The following is an 18,732-nucleotide window of genomic DNA, read 5'->3' as shown; positions in this document are numbered from 1 at the left end:
ATTCATAAGTATACAGTGTCATAACTACATCTCTGACATTTATAACGAACCAATCCGTTTAAAAAATGGTTGAAAATTGAGCAAGTTACGGTTATTTAAAAAGTACACTTACCCCTACCAACACAATGTTATGGGGAGTGAGCTGCCTGTAGCAAGATGGCCGCCGTGTGCGGACGTTCGACTCCGTTGGCCAGCGACGCGGACGAGACATCTAGTGTTCTATATATATCTATGGCAGGAACTGTGTACAATTCCATTCCATTGTAGAAGCCTGTGCTGCTTTATCTTTGTTGGTGACGCCTAAATGAACGGGGGACAATGGAATGCCAACTCCAAGTGATCCACGATTAGCCTAAGAGCCTCCCGGGTATACGCTTTCCGAACGTTCGCCGACCCCTTTAAGGATAACTCGGGTTATTTTCCTCTGTTAGCTGGAGACCAGGCCTTTGATGGATGACAAAGTAGAAAATGGTGCCAGTCCATACCCACTCTACAGTGCCATTGAAAAAGATTGCTTTCACAAGGAACAGCCACCAGGTATACTGTAAATATATAATGTAAATACTATACAGCACAAATATGAAAATGACCGAATTTTGTTTTCATCCGTAAGAGCAATGAGATTATGGGTGCATTTTGTCAGCGCTCAAAATCATACAATCTGTAAATTGCAAATCATCAGTATAAAACAAATCACACCTGGTTATTCACCTTCTAGGTTGCTGCTCCTGCCTTGACAGATTAATAAACTTCAAAACTCCTCGAACAGATTTTGTGTTTGAGTTCAGTCCTCATGAGGTTGGCTTCCTAGAGCCTGGAGCTTACGTGGAGACATCACTGCTGAAGCAGGACTTTGTGGGAGGGAAAGTGAAATCTGACCAGCGGAGGAAACCAATGGATATGGTTCAACTGCAAGGTTATCTTTTACTATAACACCCCAATGCAGGATAATAAACAATGATATTCTAATCCAGCACTACAGGTTGTACCACACACTCCAGAAAGAGGAAGAACTCTTTCTGCCGAACTTTACTCTCATCATCGGCGTAGGCATGCCTTAAGAGCACCAAGCATGGTGACCCACTAACTATAAATATCTAAAGGCATTCCTGATCTAACCTTGATCTTTGCAGGAATTTGTGGATGTGCTATGGGAGATTTTGACATAATCATTAAAAAATATATGAAGGACGCTCTCTGGGACTGGATTCACTCAATTAAACTTGGTACGTCACCAGACTTGGCTTTGTTCACCACATTGCCACTGTTTTTTATCTGCTTCCTCCCATCTCAGGGTAATATCTTCTTAGTAGGACCTTTTACGAATGAGGTCTTAGTAAGTCTTAGTAGGATCTGCATGAATTTAATGAATGATCTTATGAATTTGCTCATTGGATCCCTTCTGTGAATATTATCATACTCAAGACTCAAAGGGATATTCCACCATTTGGGGAAATACACTCATTTTCCACCTCCCCTCCAGCCGTTTTCTGAGTCTGACAGTAACACTTTTAGCTCCAGCTCATTGAATCAGATTAGACCGTTAGCATCTCTGCTATAAGCTAACGGCCTAATCTGATTCAATGAGCTGGAGCTAAAAGTGTTACTGCCAGACTCAGAGAACGGCTGGATGAACTGGGGAAAGGTAAAACTCAATTGTTTAACTCAAGGGGAGGTGGAAAATGAGTGTATTTCCCCAAATGGTGAAATATCCCTTTAATCTTTAGCACATTATATGAATTCCAGCATTCTTTGTGCAATGATACTGTATATGATTTACTTGGGAGGAGTGTGTGCCTTTTGGTTAATGATGATCCTTTCTTTTCTTGACAAGGAAATTCAATTTAAGATGTTAATCATGAACCCTTTCTTTTGTTTGACAAGAAACTTACATAGAAGCTGTGTACGTTTCTTGTCAAACAAAAGAAACACACTTTCTTTCTAAAATAATATCCACAAATTATGCAAGTAGTCTTGAGTTTAGACTTCAGAATGAGATGTTGAGGTGAATACTAAAACATACAATCCATTCAAGAGCAAACCAGAGAGGGCATTTGGTGAGACATAATAAAACAAGGGAAATTGTGTGTGTGTGTGTGTTACCAAAGTGTCATGGAATTATATTAATTATCTATTGCATTTTTACTTTACAGACCTAGAAAGTGGTGGATATTCAGGTAAAAATGTCTTGTATGTGTTGTAGACTATAGGATTTTACTTATTTCATGTCTGCTGAACAATACATGAGAATACATACCAGTATAATCCATTGGTTAGCAGAAATCTGAATAATGCATCTATGTTTCTGACGGTTTTTTTCTTACTTAAAGGAAAGACTGACATTGTATTCATATTGGCTGACTTGATGAATAAGTATGCTGACACAGAGCACAGCCTCTCTGAGTTGGAAAGACTTAAATGTCTCCTTGAGGGTATAGTATTTTGTGTTTCACACATCTACCCACCAACTATTTACACAACTTAAACAATTGAAGAGTAGAAATAAGTTTGAGTCTTGTTCACACACAATAGAGAATGGTAGTTCTTAAAACAAATGATTCCTTCTTGTTTACTAAATGCAAGTGAAGCACACTAACAATCTGTAAACTAAAATGACAAAATTATCAGGTTTTGTATTCTTATTTATTCAGGTTTTGTAGTTATATAATGAGATTTGTTATTTTTATTAATTTGATTTTTTTCTGCTATCTAGTGAGTTATGGAGAATTCAGCCCGTCACTTAAGGATCTAGAGCAAGAGATCTGGAGAAACATGATTGACCAAGAGAGGAAGGAACTTGTGGAAACCATCTCTGATGAACTGATAGCTTCAATAGACAAATGGGGCCACGACCACTCTCAATTTGAAGGCACAGCTGGTGATGGTAAGAGCTTTCCTTTAAATATTCTGTTAGCAGCTAATGCAACACAGTAGGCCTACAGATTTCAGCATTAAAGAAATTCTATGAAGCAATCTTCTGCTTTTTGAGGTAGCCTAGCTTACTGGGCCATATGTCGGGGCGGAGCCAGGATTATTTTATAGGGGTGGCCATCTGGGTCCAGACTTTTTATTGGGGGGCCACTTATGAACCAAAACTACTATATGAAAACTACTTACATGTTTTGAAGATTAGGATAGCTGATTTTAATAACGCCAATAGATTGTGTAAAGCCAACACTAATGCACAAGTCCATTCACAGACAATCTGAACTCGCCCAATTTTTTTAACCTGACCGCTAACCATGAGTATTATTAAAGAGAAAATTATGCCTGCCCCACTTTCTTTGCATATTCATTTGTATATTAGCCTGTGTTTAAAGAAGAATAAGACGGCCCGTTTTGACAGCTTAGTCTATTTGAAGCATTATAGGGCATCCTTTAGTTAAATAACTGTAGCAGACTCAATTCTCTTTAGTCCAGCAGATGTTTGGATGTACAGTATGGCAGTTTAGCCAACAGGTGGGTTGTATGAGGGATTATGAAATACATGGGAAACAATGCAGTGTCAGTACAAATCCGCTTGGAGCTCCACTGGAATTTTGAATTGCGACGAGAATTCTCGGGCTAACCGTTGCTGTGCCGTGAGAAAGGTTCAGCCCAGCACTAAACTCCGAGCATGGTACACAAAATCGGATATTTCAGGCAGTAAAAGCCCTGGTAAGATCCAAACTAGATTTTGTTCAAATCTACACACCTACAGTATGGCTACTGAAAAATGTAAGGTTCATTTATCAAATGTTATTTTGAAGTATTCTGAAGTATTTTGAAGTTCTAAAACATTGTTGTTTTAGAATTTTCGAACGAAATGGTTGGCTCCGTAGTAATTAGCACATATACGATATGTAACTTTAAGATGATAATGAAATTGAAATTGAAGGGTACTGTTTTCAGATACTGACACAAATGTATTTTTTTCAGTGTGGTGGGTCATGAGACATGTAATGCCATTGTTCATTGGCTGGAGGTTTGGAACTGTGGCTAATTTCCTCTACAAATTTCGAGGTGATATTGCTTTACTTAGAAGCTTGACAAGTGCAGAAAAAAGACCTTTGTCTTCATGATATGAATGTTCCATCTTCTGTGGTGAATGTTGCTATAGATGAAGTCATACCTAAGGAAATGATTAGGAAGAAACATATGCATCTGATAGATGCAGGACTCTATCTAAACTCACCATATCCATCAGCCCTGAGAGCAGCCAGGGACATAGATCTCATCATATCCTTTGATTTCAGTGATGAAGACCCCTTTGAGGTGAAAGCACCCACCCAGTCATATCATTTCATCAAAACAATTTGAGCAAATTATTAAGTGCTGTTACAACTTATTATTGTACTATTGCAACAAACTACTAATTTGTGTTGTTTTGTCCCATACTCAGACACTGAAGGTGGCCAGTCAGTATGCAGACATCAACCACCATCCCTTCCCTGATGTGGACTTTACACAGTTGGACCCTAAATGCCCAAAGTCCTACTATGTTTTTGAAGAAAGAGACAAACCAACTGTAATCCACATTCCCCTCTTTAACATGGACAACTGTGAAAGTGAGTTATTGTGTTCTGTACAAAAGCCTACTTCACAGCTAAATTCACAGCTAGCATTAAAATCAAGAGAATAATCCATATCCAAATTTACTGATACAAAGCCACCATGAGGTTGTTTCTGACAACAAAATGATTACTACTTTATTTATTATATTACAGCACCACAATGAAATGATGCCTGCCACTCAGTTAGCTTAGTGAAATGTTGCAGTCTGGAGTTATATGTAGTATGTAAATAAATGTACATATATGCCATCAAAGATTGAGGACACATGTTAAAGTTGGTCTCCAGTAGACCATCTGGTGTTCTGTTGTTTTCAGGCCATTTACTGGATTATTAATCTCTTCCACCGTGATAGGCCTGTCACATAATTCTATTCCCATCAACAATTTTAATTGGTAGAGTGCAGAAATGTGTTTGCTGAAGCCAGGGGGAACCTAGAGTTATCTTAGTCTTTGTAAAAGTTACTAAAGCTGAGTATTTCTCTGTCTTTTGTAAAAACCCCATCTATATTTAGTCTATAAATGATATTGTTGAAATGGTGTTTTACTAAGTTGAAGAAATGGTAAGAATTGTGAGTATAACTCATCTAAGTTGACCTGCAAGTGAGCTAGTTCCAAATTGTTCTCCACTAATAATGTGTTAGGAAACAAACAGGAGATGTTTGTCACCACGTTTGCCTCTATATCTGTTTAACACTGCCATATTTCCTCAAAAAAGTTACCCATTTCCTAATTGATCCCAAATAGTTTTTCTTCATTGGCTTTACCAATACCCCTTCCTTAAAGCTGCTAAGTTTAAAGCTTCCCTAAAGTCTGCTAAGTGTATGTGTGTACTGTATGTGTGTGCGTGTGCATGTGTGTGTGTGTTTGTTTGGTGCGATTGTGTGTGTTTGTGTGATAGTGTGTGTGTGTGTGTGTGTGCGCGCGCCATGAGCACCCCTAAAACTTGACTCACCATGGCTTCACACTCTCTCTATCTCAATCTACAGATGAAGAAACACTTGAAATGGAAAAGAAGGAATACACAACCTTCCAGTGGCCCTACCGAGACCAAACAAAGATCGATCACCTGGCAGATCTGGCAGCGAAAAATGTGGGGATGAACCGAGAAAACATCCTGAGTGAGATAGAAAAGGCTGTGCAGCGACACAGACCACAGAAATAACTCTATGGCCTTTGTTGAAGCAGTCAGCATAAACATGCATTTACATGAAAATGCATTTAGGATAGCAGAACATGAAATGTCTAATTAGGAGACAATAAACTATAATGTTCTTATAACTACAGTAGGCTTATGCATCTATTTTCATTCTAGTAAATGAGTTAAATATTGCTATACCAGCCCCACCTGACCCAAGGGGCCAACTATCTCGGCAGATGGGAATGGTCTCTTAACTTTAGGCCAGTGTCCTACCCTCAGATTCTACGAAGATTTAGTGATCTGTGATTTTCCAGTTGGTAAATTTGACATTTGGATAAATATATGGATAGTCTTACCCCAACCAGATTCAGTTCTCTGATGCAGATTTGTGACAGTCACACCATGTTTGGATGAAAATTGTGAAGAAGTGAGTGATGAACTGTATGCTCTTCATGTCCTTATAAAAGTTAATATTCTGAACAAAACAATAAAGTTTTATTGTGTTAATAAAAAAATATTTGTTACTCGTGTGGCGGAGGATAACGAGAAAAACATGTCACGTAACCCTTGAATAGAAGATAATAAAAACGTGGAAGCTCATTTTTACCGTTATCTCCCACTAGAGGGCGAGAGAGCACTTAGGTAGCCTATATTTGTTTGTGTGTTATTACTCATGTAACTGTAAAGCCACTGTCCCAATGTCGGCCTACTGCAAATATTTGGAGGCAACTGCCAGAGGGTAACCATATTCCGGTCCTACATGATCATCACGTTAAGATAATTAAATGCCGAATCAGATTCTGAAATTTGCTTTTACTTTAGTTAAAGGTTGTATCAGCGATTTCAGGCCCAAACATAAATGATCACATTCATCTAATCTTTCCTAACGATCCGCTAGCTGCCTGCCCCATAAGCAGGCCGTCAAAAAAACATCTCTGTAGGCAGCCTAGGCTCCGAGATCTGTACACAAAAACAATTGCTACCAACAAGGGTTGGCAACCCCTCAAAAGCAAAATAAAGTGTTTCAACCAATAACCGACGAGATTTAGGAGAGTTTAGGAGAGTTTTAATTGCACGGGAGGGAGGGGGAGGGAGTAGCGAGCTAGCTCTCTGTTTTGTTTGAACATCAACAGAAGTGACGTATCCCTGCTATCGCTGATACAACCTTTAATTGCATGACAGGGGCAAAGTGGCAATGGTGTCTGCAGTTGCCTGACTGCTCTTGTTCTGTAGGCTAGTTGGAAAATCATGTTGGTTTGTCCTTTGCAACATTAGGAAAATCAGACAAACGTGGGAAGGATTTTTTTACCTTGGCAGCTTGGACCAATGATCGCACAATTCCGACTGAAAACGCTTCTGCGTAGGGTACTCTTGTGTTTCCTCCCGTATAGGGCCTTCCACCTCCCTCCTCGGTCTTGCCTCCTCTGTGGGGTATACTACAAATCTCGATTAGTGGGTTAACGAGGTATGTTGCGCTCAAAGCCAGGGTATGCTGTGACACAAAAGTGGATCTGTTTTAGCGTCGCTATATCACCATGGTATCTTATGCTCGCAACTAAACCTGGTCGGGAGGAGGTTATGTGCTAAGTTATAGCTCAAATCGTGTAATCTACCGCCCACTGACCAATCAATTGTCTTGAAAAACGAAGTTTTCTCACGTGTAGGATTCTGTCATATATCTTACAGGTGGAGCTCCGCCTCTACAAACATTTTGGATCTCGAATGCGCTTTAATAGTGTTGTGCGTGCAAATATGCCACTATGGACGTGCATACCATACAACATCTGATGACAATCGATTTATTTGATGTTATAGGCTAGACACTAAAAATGACCGCAGCGTAGATTACACTATCGCTCATAAATGCGGAAGTAATTGTTTTTTAATATAGGCGGTCTTGTGCGTCTCCACGTTTCACGATTGGCCAACGTCATCCCAACACCGAGAATGCGCACAGATCTAAGCTGAAAGCCTAGTTTGACAAATATATCACATAACTGCTATAGTAGTATCACTTAACGTATACCCCTGAGTCAAGGCTTTGTGAAGCCTCGATATGTCTACATAGCCTAGATATGTCTAACGTGATTCGTAGTATACCCCACTGGTTGCAATTAGATGAATGAGATTATCTCGTTGACGTCGGGCTTTGAACGATTTCTGGGGAACGAGCTGGAGGACCGAGGAGAGAGGCGGTATGCAAATAAATGTTTGAGAAAACCCCCTTCCCTCCATCATCCTATTGTTCCTTCCTCATTTCCTTCACAACATTAATTAGGAGGAGGGGCTAGGACCGAAGGAAGGAAAGAAGGGAGGGAAGGAGGATAGACAAAAAGTCAAATGAGAAGAGGCCGCTAGATTGTGTAATTTCATGGGTTAATTCTTGGGGGAAATTTTACCAAAGTCCTTTTAGGCAAGTCCCTCCACTCGGCGGCCATATTGCAACGCTTTTTGGGCACTCATCGGAAATCCATTTCGGCAGAAATGCACGTGCGCAAGGCTTCACGACACCAATCTTGCTCCAGCGGCGAGATCACAACACACAATGGCACGATGTTTTCACAACACACCACATTATTATGACCGCCGCGCAGCGAAGGTTTAGTCAGATTTATTTTTTTTTTTTTTTCGCATGTCCAAATTTCTGTCAAGGATTCCCGGGACACTGTAAGACCGGGGTACACGAAACTTGGTGGGCATGTAACCCCACATGGATAGCATGGAACCATCGTTTTTCGTTTTGATCTGTAGCCCCCCCGCTGGACTGTACCCCCCGAAAGGAGGGTAGGGCAGACACAGTTTTCTGTGAATATCTCGAGAACCGCAGGGTTTAGGAGGACCATTTTTTTTTGTATGTTGATCTCAAGGGGCTATGTCAACCCATTCCATAACCACTCATTTCATGTATAGCGCCACCTAGTTAAACACAAAAAAGTAAGAATGAGGTGTTGTAATCGCAGGTATCTGTGACCTAACATAGTCAAAACTGCACGAAATTGGAAGTGTAGGATCATTATGACACCTTCTGAATGAATGCATGCCAAGTTTCGTGGAATTCCGCTCATGGGGGGCCACACAATAAATTCATTTATGTTACTATACAACAACTGGCCTGTAGGTGGCCGGAGACAGTTTTCTGTGAATATCTCAAGAACCGTAGGGCCTAGGAGGTCCACTTTTTTTTTGTATGTTGGTCTTAAGGGGACATGTCAACCCATCCCATTACCACTTATTTCATGTATAGCGCCACCTAGTTAAAAATTAAAAAGCAAAAAATTAGGTGTTTTCATCACAATATCTCTGGCTGACATGGTCAAAACTGCACGAAATTGAAAGTGTAGGATCATTATGACACCCTCCGAATGCATGCCAAGTTTTGTGAACTTTCGTTCATGGGGGGCCTTACAATAAAATAATTTATGTGTACATTTAGTGACCGTACACCAACAAGGATTCCCGGGACACTGAAAGACCGGGGTACACAAAACTTGGTGGGCATGTAACCCCACATGGATAGCATGGAACCATCATTTTTCGTTTTGATCTGTGATCTGATCTTTGATCAGCGTGATTTATTTTTGTGGAAAAAATGTGCTGGACTGGGCGGCGGTCATATTTTGTACCGCTCTGCTGTACATCTAGTTGGCTCAATGTATTCACAACACAGCACATGATTGGCTCAATGTATTCACATGTCGACGTTTTGCCGCGGAAGGGGTGTGATATGCGTAGACAACAAACTAAGCCAATGCATTTCTATGGAGGATTTTTTGAGTGCTGTGTCTCCTCATTAGAAAGACTCTGATTTTACTAGCGATTTACTAGCTACGGAAGCCGCACCATACACTATTTTAGTGAGTATTCCTTCTCGTAAAAGGTTATTTTAGAAAAATATTCGTAAATTGCATTTAGTAATTTAGTCTGAAACTCATATACATCATGCAAAATGAATAATGTCGCTATGGATTAGGCCTGTCAAACTCGATTCCTTTTAAGGATCCGGGTTATTCTGAGTCACTCACTAAACTGATCCGGGTTGAACGAGTCACTTGAGTCAGTATTGCTAAATCGCAAGGAAATTCAGTCCTACTTCAAGCAGTGCAGTGGGGTGCTTTATTTTTAAGTGCCTTCTCATGTTAGATGTGGATCCTCCATGATTTGAAACCAGGTTTTTGCAGTACTTGCATTTAGCCTTCAGAGTTTTGCTCTCCTGGTCCAGTCCAGCACATTTTTTCCACAAAAATAAATCACGCTGAAAGGCCTATATGATTCTAACTGTCTCACTAAATTGCATGATCCACACTCAATTCTTACTGGTATCTGCTAGACAACAAGTACCAAAACATGATTAGTTAATAGATTTCACATGTAAAATTAATTTTATACAACCCCACCCCCATCTTGCCTGTTCATAATTCTGAGAAATTCTTGAATTGTGTGCATGTGTGCGTGTACATGTTTATGTGTATGTGTGTGTGTGTGTGCGTGCTTGTGTGTGTGCCTGCGTATGTGCCTGTGTTTGTGCATGTGCATGCATGCGTACATATGTCTACTGTGTGACTATGTGTCATACGTATGATTACTGTGAATGTATGTGTGTGCGTGTCTTATGCCCATGTGTGCACATGGAATGGGTTAAGATGACCCCTGGAGGCAAACATACGGAAAAATTGGTCATCCTAGGCCCTACGGTTCTCAAGATATTCACAGAAAACTGTGTCTGCCCTACCCTCCTTTCGGGGGGTCCAGTCCAGCGGGGGGGCTACAGATCAAAACGAAAAATTATGGTTCCATGCTATCCATGTGGGGTTACATGCCCACCAAGTTTCGTGTACCCCGGTCTTTCAGTGTATGGTCACTAAATGTACACATAAATTATTTTATTGTAGGGCCCCCCATGAAGGAAAGTTCACAAAACTTGGCATGCATTAGGAGGGTGTCATAATGATCCTACACTTTCAATTTCGTGCAGTTTTGACCATGTCAGGTCACAGATACCTGTGATTACCACATCTCATTTTTGCTTTTTCATTTGTAACTAGGTGGCGCTATACATGAAGTGAGTGGTTATAGGATGGGTTGACATGGCCCGTTAAGACCAACATACAAAAAAAGGTGGTCCTCCTAGGCCCTACAATTCTCGAGATATTCACAGAAAACTGTGTCCGCCCTACCCTCCTTTCGGGGGGTCCAGTCCGGCGGGGGGGGCGACGGATCAAAATGAAAAACAATGGTTCCATGCTATCCAGGCTACATGCTCACCAAGTTTCGTGCACCCCGGTCTTTCAGTGTCCCGATAATCCTTGATGGAAAATTGCTCATGTACATGCGGAAAAAAAACAATCTTTGCTGCGCGGCGGTCATACTGTAATTAAGGTATTTAGTAACACCTGTGCTTGCCCTACTATTTCATGTCATTGACAGGCGCTGATAAACTTGAGAACATGAGACGAGGCCAGCTCACATAGGCCTACACACCCCATACAGCCACAAGTAGATGGAGTTGGCTGTTTGTGGCAGAAGAATGGCCATATGTCAGCAATATTCACTTATCTGTGCAATAACTGTCTGTGGAAAAAGAGAAGTATTTCATCTGCAGCTCCTTTTCAACATTCACACATTCTGATCAGTCACTCATCACAGTTTCCCTTGAGTGAGTCTCTTTTTTGACGGTAAGTGCATATCTGTGTGAAAGTGATGTATTTGTAAGTTCATTCTTTTTAACTTACTGTATGTTTTTTTTTTACTTTTTTTGTGGAAATTATTAATAGCATGTTTGTGTCCGCATATTTGTAAAGTTTCTGCTTCCTGTTTTTGTGAGTCATGTCTGCACAGACTTATTAGTTAAGGCAATGTAGGGTTTGACCCAAAGCTAATTGCAACAGATTTATTTTTACATTTTTATATTTCAATTGGTGATCTAAACATCATAGTAAAAGTCCATTAAAATCCAGTTAGTGGAGATATGTTAATTCGTTTTTTTATGCATTATTCTTAAGCAAATACTGACAAAACTGTAATTAGAATATTATAGAATACGCATTCTAAAGAACATCTGACCTCATCTAACCTAACATGGAATTTTAGAATCTTGCATTGTTGAGGAACATTCTTTTATTTTCAAAAAGTTAGTGAATTTCTTGGGCTTATTTCAGACTGGTTTGTCTATTCTTCAAATTGGTGTCTATATTTACATTTTGGCCATTTGAATTTTAAGTGTATGAAAATAAACTACAACTGTACAACTACAGTTGCCACGCCATGTTAAAATAAAATACTGTAATTTTGAAAATACAAAAAAAATAGGCTACTTTAAAGGGAACATGAAATTACTGTGTAAACCTTGAAAACCTTCCATATATGTCTATTTAATCTATTCCTTCATCACTACACTGACTCTGTTGATAAAGTGGGCAGTGTTTGAGAGCAACAGCTTTTCTCTGCCATACGAAAAAAATGCCCTAATTCTACAGTCAACAGATCAACTATGCTGACCTGCCTGAAATATCTCATGGCCTATCAGATGTACTCAATAAGTCAGAACTGAACTTGTCAAGTGCAAACTAAGTACAAACTAACTTTTGTTGTGTGTGTGAGAAATCTACACGTTACTCATCTTGCACTGCATCATCTTCCTGAATCTTAATATTCTGATCACAATTGTGGGAAAATTACTAATTTGTCTGCCAGTGCGTTAATTTGTCTTGATGAGACTCCTTAAGATAAGTCAAAGTTTTCTTAAAATAAGTCAAAATGGTATTTTGAGGGTGTGCTTGGTAAGTCTCTTCATACTAGAAACAATACCAAATAGATTTTTTGATCTAACTATAAGATTAATAACACTTGGTTAGATTTTATTTTTTGCAGTGTGCATTTGGTACACAACTGCACCTAATGTCCTGTACCTAAACAGTTCGATATGAATATGTGTCCCTTTAGACCTCTATTACTAAACTTTTCACCCATGTTTGCTATTGAGTGTTGGAACTACCCTTTCTATAAAAAACAAATCCAAGAATGACGGTTCTACTTCCAAAGATTCAAAGGCAAGTTCAAAGATTGACTGTGAAGCTCACCAATCAGAAATGCTGTGTTCGAAATGTAGTGCTTGTTCTCAAGTACTACGCATGCTCACCAATCAGAAGTGGTACAGTCAAGGACGATCAGGGATGTAAACACAAGTAAACACAGTTTATCCACCTCTGAAATTTCAGAGATAGAGTTTATCCACCTCTTATTAGAGTTTGTCCACCTCTCAAAAGAGTTAATTCACCAATTGCAAGTTTTAACATTAAAAAATCACACTGTATTGTCCACATTCACAATGTGTACACTCGTCAACAGTCTAGGAACCATTTAATACCACTGGTATAAACATTGGACAATAACCTCCACCATCATCAAACATGTTCTGCTTTCTTTCAAAAATCCGATACCGCATGGCGCAGTCCACCTTACCGTGATTACAAAATTCATAGTTTACCCACCTCATATTTTACCACTACCCTTAGGAGGATGACATGAATATAAAACCATATGTGAATACATTGACTGTGCATGAAATATTGTAGCCTTTGCAATTAGATAATTGCAGTGGTTCATAGAGTGTCAACAGTGGTTTTAGACCTGCATATGTTATTCTATAGGCCTAGCATGTCACAGATACAACTACAAAGTCAATAGTATTTTAAGAATTGCCCCACAATAAGGGCGTCACCAATTTTAGATTCTGATACCATCCTAGCCACATCCTGGATACCGTCCCCTAGCAACATCCTGGATACCAGCCTAGCCACATCCTGGATGTGCAGCATAGCCAAAGCTTGCTTTACATCCTGGATACCGTCCCCTAGCAACATCATGGATACCAGCCTAGCCACATCCTGGTGCAGCCTATAGCCAAACACACACACACACACAAACAGACACACAAACAGACACATACACACACACACACACACACACACACAGTCTCTGACCTTATCACTCTTATTCCATTTCCCTAGTCTTTAAATCTTTTTTCTCTCTTTTTTTCTATCTTTTAATTACTCTATGCCTCTTACCAACCTGATCTGATCTCTTCCAGTTTTAACTTTGTCTGTGGGCACAGACAGACAGTCACATTTTTCTCTATAAACAATTAACTGTTTGGAGTTACAGAAAATTTCTGCCATCAAACCAGTTTGCAGGACTCTCACTCTCGTCCAAGCATGTAGCACAACCTATGGAATTTATTAGGTGCCAAGCTACACATTTGGCTAGTGGCTGCATTTAGAGATCGGATAGCTGTATTCAAACAATCTGAAGAGGCTGTGCCCATGTATGCTACAACAATGAATTTGCACCACCGTGTGAAAGTTTGTACAAAGCCATCAAACACTATCACAACAAAAGCTTGTGATAACAGTCAGAATACACATTAAATCAATTGGTTTCAAAGCATGGTATGGTCATTCCTTTGGCTTCTAGCCAGAATTTCAAGCCCAAAAAGTCAGCTTGGAAAGCTAGAGGTGCACAGGCCACTGCCTAGTTTGACTCTGCGTCCTAATTAGCCCTGCCTTCATATATTTTTTAACATATTCTTATACACAGACATGCCTGACATGTCAACTGTGTTTGTTATTCATGAATAAGTCTAAAAAAATATATACCATTGTCAGCCTACATATAAACTATTTATTCTTTCAGGTGGCATATTAAACACACATACTTTTTGCATACCGAATGTAAGAACTGATTCATATACAAGGTATTTGTGCATGAGCTTACCCGATATTATTAACATGAACAGCATAATTAATCAACACAAGAATCTTTAAAGTGACACAATGTAGGAATTCTCATTTTCATTTAATTTTCAACATACTGGGTACCCATTTAGTGCTTAGAAAGTACCCAATTTGTCTAAATGTGACAAAAAATGGCCATGTTCCTACCCAAGACAACACGATTTCACATTGTACCAGGCGTTCAGGAGGCACATCAGCAGAAACGGCATTCTCCCAATTAAGTCAGTGTGGAGTCAAAACGAGTTTGAAGTCATAAAAGAACAACATTGTGTCGCTTTAATGAGCCATCATGACCATCAGCAGCATGTGTGTGTGTGTGTGTGTGTGTGTGTGTGTGTGTGTGTGTGTGTGTGTGTGTGTGTGTGTGTGTGCGTGCATGTGCGTGTGTGTGAGAGAGAGAGAGAGTGGGTGGGCAGGAGAGTTTGACGGCTGATAGGGTGAAGGCTCTTTTTGTTTTTGTTTACACTGTGGCATACAGCATCATAATGGTCTTTTACTGTGTGATCCACAATTCGCCACTGGAGCTTCCAGCCGTCAGGCAGGAAGAACAAGATTATCTTCCAGAAGCATGGAGAACTATCGATGAAAAGGCACCATGCTAATATATTTCATTCCATGGATATTAGGAGCATTTGCACATTGTCACATTATGATGGCTGTTTCTGGAAGAAAAACACCAAATGACACCAAATTCTTTGCGATATGGAAGTATGAAATAAAAGACAAGAAAGCATCTATCTCAAATCCCAATTAAAGCAGGTGAAATTCCACATACCTCAGGTTAAAATTAAATAGAGTAAATCGGTTATTAAAGCACCATAGTGTTATCAAATATGTTTAGTTTTCTTACTTCAAATGTATTTTTTTGGTTAGCAAATGTTACACTGAACAGCACATCTCAGGTGGCTAAAGCTGAGTCCTCCTGTTTCAGACAAGTGCTTTATCTGGATGACGTGTTTGGTATTGGGCAAAAAAAAGTTCTGACATTTGAGATATTACACTCTAACATCCCTCCAAAATTGTAATAACCATAATGTCAGGTCATAAATCAGAATCCTCCCAAAGACAAAATGTAAAAATCTACATAATACTAAACAAGGATTTCAGCAGGGATTTAGATGTCTTGCAGGTCTGATATATGAGATATATTCTCATATTACAGTCATATTTTCCTCCATCATCGTATCACCAAGGATGCATGGGTATCCCAGACAATACAGTATTTGAATCACCACAATGTTCTTCAACTTGAAGAAAATACCAATATGGAAACAGACACACACTTTCTACCCTGATATATTTTTTTCATAATCATATGATTCAAGGTGACATCATCCTTTCAGCTAATCAAACTTTAATGATGTTTTCCACAAGATTTTCTTCCACGGGATGTTTTTAAGGTGGGCCCTGCGTGATTCACCATTACATGTACACCATTTTTTTTTTGCTTTATCTGCCCTTTCGAAGACACCCCCACACACTAATTAGGGAAATAAAAGAAAGAAATGACATCAGTCGTCCTCCACTGGCAAACCAGTGTGAGGGGAGGGAGTGGCGGGAACAGGAAAGGAAGATGTGGGACATTTCCATGAAAACCGCTGACAATAGCTACAACACAACACCTATCATGTTTTATCTGAAAGCCTGGAAGCTATGAGCTTGGCAAAAGACCAAGAAAAGCCTAAGAGTGAACTTAACTTTTTCTGAGGTCATCTCACACAATACTTCCAGGATGTGATGGAAGAGGTATCCATGGATTATTTGAATGTCCTTAGTTATCTAGCCTAATGTTTCAGGAAATGGCGGACTTATTAGGTCAAGATCAGGTCAACATTTCAAGTTAGTCAGGGGGCCAAAACTGATATTAAAACTCTGTCGGACACTTTTTGGTACAAGCATACAACCTATCCAGTATTAATATTTAACCCCTTAACATGTGTTCTAGCCAGGTGGTCAGCTTAGAAATTTTTTTTTGTCCATTTTAACACCATATTCTTATAAGTGGTAAAAGCGGATTTTTCCCCCCAAAGTGCTTTCATTTTCTTCCATGTTACCTACTGTAATTTTGGGCAAATGTGCAATATAATCCAATTTATGTGCAAGCATGATCATTAGGGTGGTTGTCAAGCTGATTTTTTTTTGTGTGTGTATGACTTTAAGCAATTTCAGGCCAATTTGTTGGTTTCCTGCTCAACATGACATACCAACACTAAATGTTGAATATCTCCACAACCACAAGGACCATATACATAGAAATGGTATCACATGAAAGCCAACACTCATGGGCTGTCTGCAGAAGTGTCAGAATTAACATGTATTGTACAGTGTAAGAGAACAGAACTAGAACATGAAAAAAAAACAATCTTCACCTAAAGAGAACCAGTTTTCAAAGTGAATATCAGCTTGGAAACATGACATAGTATCCCAAAACCTCTATCAGTACCCCTGTCTATGGGAATGAGTCAAGCCAAGTTTAAAGCTTGTAGGGAGAGACAGTGCAATGCTGCACAAGTTGTAATTCTTTAATGTCATGGCAGCAATGTAGAACTGTAGATAGTAGTCTATGGTGCGATTTGACTTCATTAATGTACCAGGTTGTAACACAAATTGTATTTAATTGACATATCACTATAGTTATTAATTCCATCCTAACATAACTGCTCTCACTTCTTTAGGGTAAGGGGTTAGTAACTAGTTAGTAGTAATAACTAGTCTTGCTGATCCTAGCACTTACCACCTGACTAGAACTGACTCTCGATTGTTTAAAAAACAGCACTCGCTGATGCACTTATTCTTATTGTACTAGAGCTTTTTAAAATGGTCCTTTAAGGGTTGAGAGAATTGCTTTATAAAGCTTAAACTGTTTACCATGTTGTTAGTTGCTTTGGTTAAAAATGCATCAGCCAAATGTAATGTAATAACTAATAGTTGTATGGCAAAGGTATGATTTTCCTTTTCCAAGCAGTGACACTCAGGAAGGCAGCCAACAGAAGGCACCCAGAGACCATGTCCATGTGCTCAATCTGAGTCCTAGTCAGGGACACAAAAGAAGAGTTTACCGTTTGGAGAATGAATACATTCCCGATACAAAACATGCATGCATCCAAGCGCATAATATAAATCTAATCTACAAAACAAGAAAAACAATATCATGCCAAATAATTTGAAACAATGTAGTTGCATGTAATGTGGCAAAACTCAATAATAATGATGCGAGTACCTGAGTATTCTTGCACCGAGCTGCACAGGCACATCCACATGCCCCACTACAAAATATTCCACTTTTTTGACATTGCCTGGTACTGCACTGACTTCCACTTTCCTTGCATCCACATATCGTCAGCTCCAAGCACCTGGCCTGTACAGGTTCTTTGGTTAAAAGCTGGGGGACAATCATTCCATCCTTCATGTGCCAATCACAACTGGTTGGTAAGGGCAACTGTGGATGGGTCACTGGTGACTGTCGTGGCCAAGCCCAATCGAGCTACCACTTTTTCTTTCTGGGAGACAGGGATTTCGTCACCCCAGATACCAGACCCCTCCCCTACGCCAATTCGTTATGGATCCCAGAGCCACCAGCAACATGAACCACACAACGAATAAACAGTATTTATTTGTACCCCCTATCTGGCACTTTCACAATTCCTTCTCAGCCATAACAGCCAGCATAAATATCAGTGAACACACAGGAGGAAAAACTCACTTCAAGTAAAACACTACACAGTGATAAGAAAGTCCCATACAACTGAACATACACAGCAAAACACTTTTCTGGCTGGCGAGTCACAGCTGCAACCTTCTCTCGTTCACCAGCAGGGGGCCACCCAACATGAGACAGACAATGAAAAAAAACATCAAGTCCATCTGGGGGGTTCGGGGGCTTTTCCCAGCCGACCCACGAAATCCCTCCCCCCAGAAAGAAAATGACAAACCGTGTCCAGTCTGGATGCCTGTCAGCTCTGCCAATGACAAGCAGCCCTTGTTCACAGTCTCGTATCCACTCCGCGCGCCTCCTACTGACCCCCAAGGTTCCAATCACGCGTTCCTTACATATTGCCGTCGCTCCACCAGCTCGAACGTGTCCTAGGCCATCCACCGCCAACCGACGCCCAGCTCCCGACTCCCTCGAACGCACCCTTGCTTCCGGCTTCCTCGTTGACGAAGCAGCGTGGCCTGGGGAATAAACACACGCACCCTAAGCGTCTACTTCAGCTCTAGCATCAGCTTAACATAGCCACTTGTACACAAGGCG

General features: G+C 40.0%; 1 protein-coding gene across 4 annotated transcripts in view; it reads left to right on the top strand.

Annotated features, from left to right (window-relative positions):
* The first annotated feature begins 11,295 nt into the window (after positions 1-11,295).
* Positions 11,296-18,732, top strand: part of LOC143131191 (sialoadhesin-like) — a 38,302-nt gene continuing 30,865 nt past the window's right edge. For all 4 annotated transcript variants that reach the window (XR_012988052.1, XM_076290665.1, XM_076290674.1 and 1 more), the window contains exon 1: positions 11,296-11,363. The gene's annotated coding sequence lies outside the window, so the exon portion shown is untranslated. The remainder of the gene's footprint in view (positions 11,364-18,732) is intronic.

This window comes from Alosa pseudoharengus, unplaced genomic scaffold (assembly GCF_046254945.1).
Source record: "Alosa pseudoharengus isolate Yale_2024_CS ecotype anadromous, Long Island Sound unplaced genomic scaffold, YU_APseudo_1.1 YU_APseudo_1.1_scf_1, whole genome shotgun sequence".
Taxonomy (NCBI): Eukaryota; Metazoa; Chordata; class Actinopteri; order Clupeiformes; family Clupeidae; genus Alosa; species Alosa pseudoharengus.
This window is presented reverse-complemented; position numbering and strand designations above follow the sequence as displayed.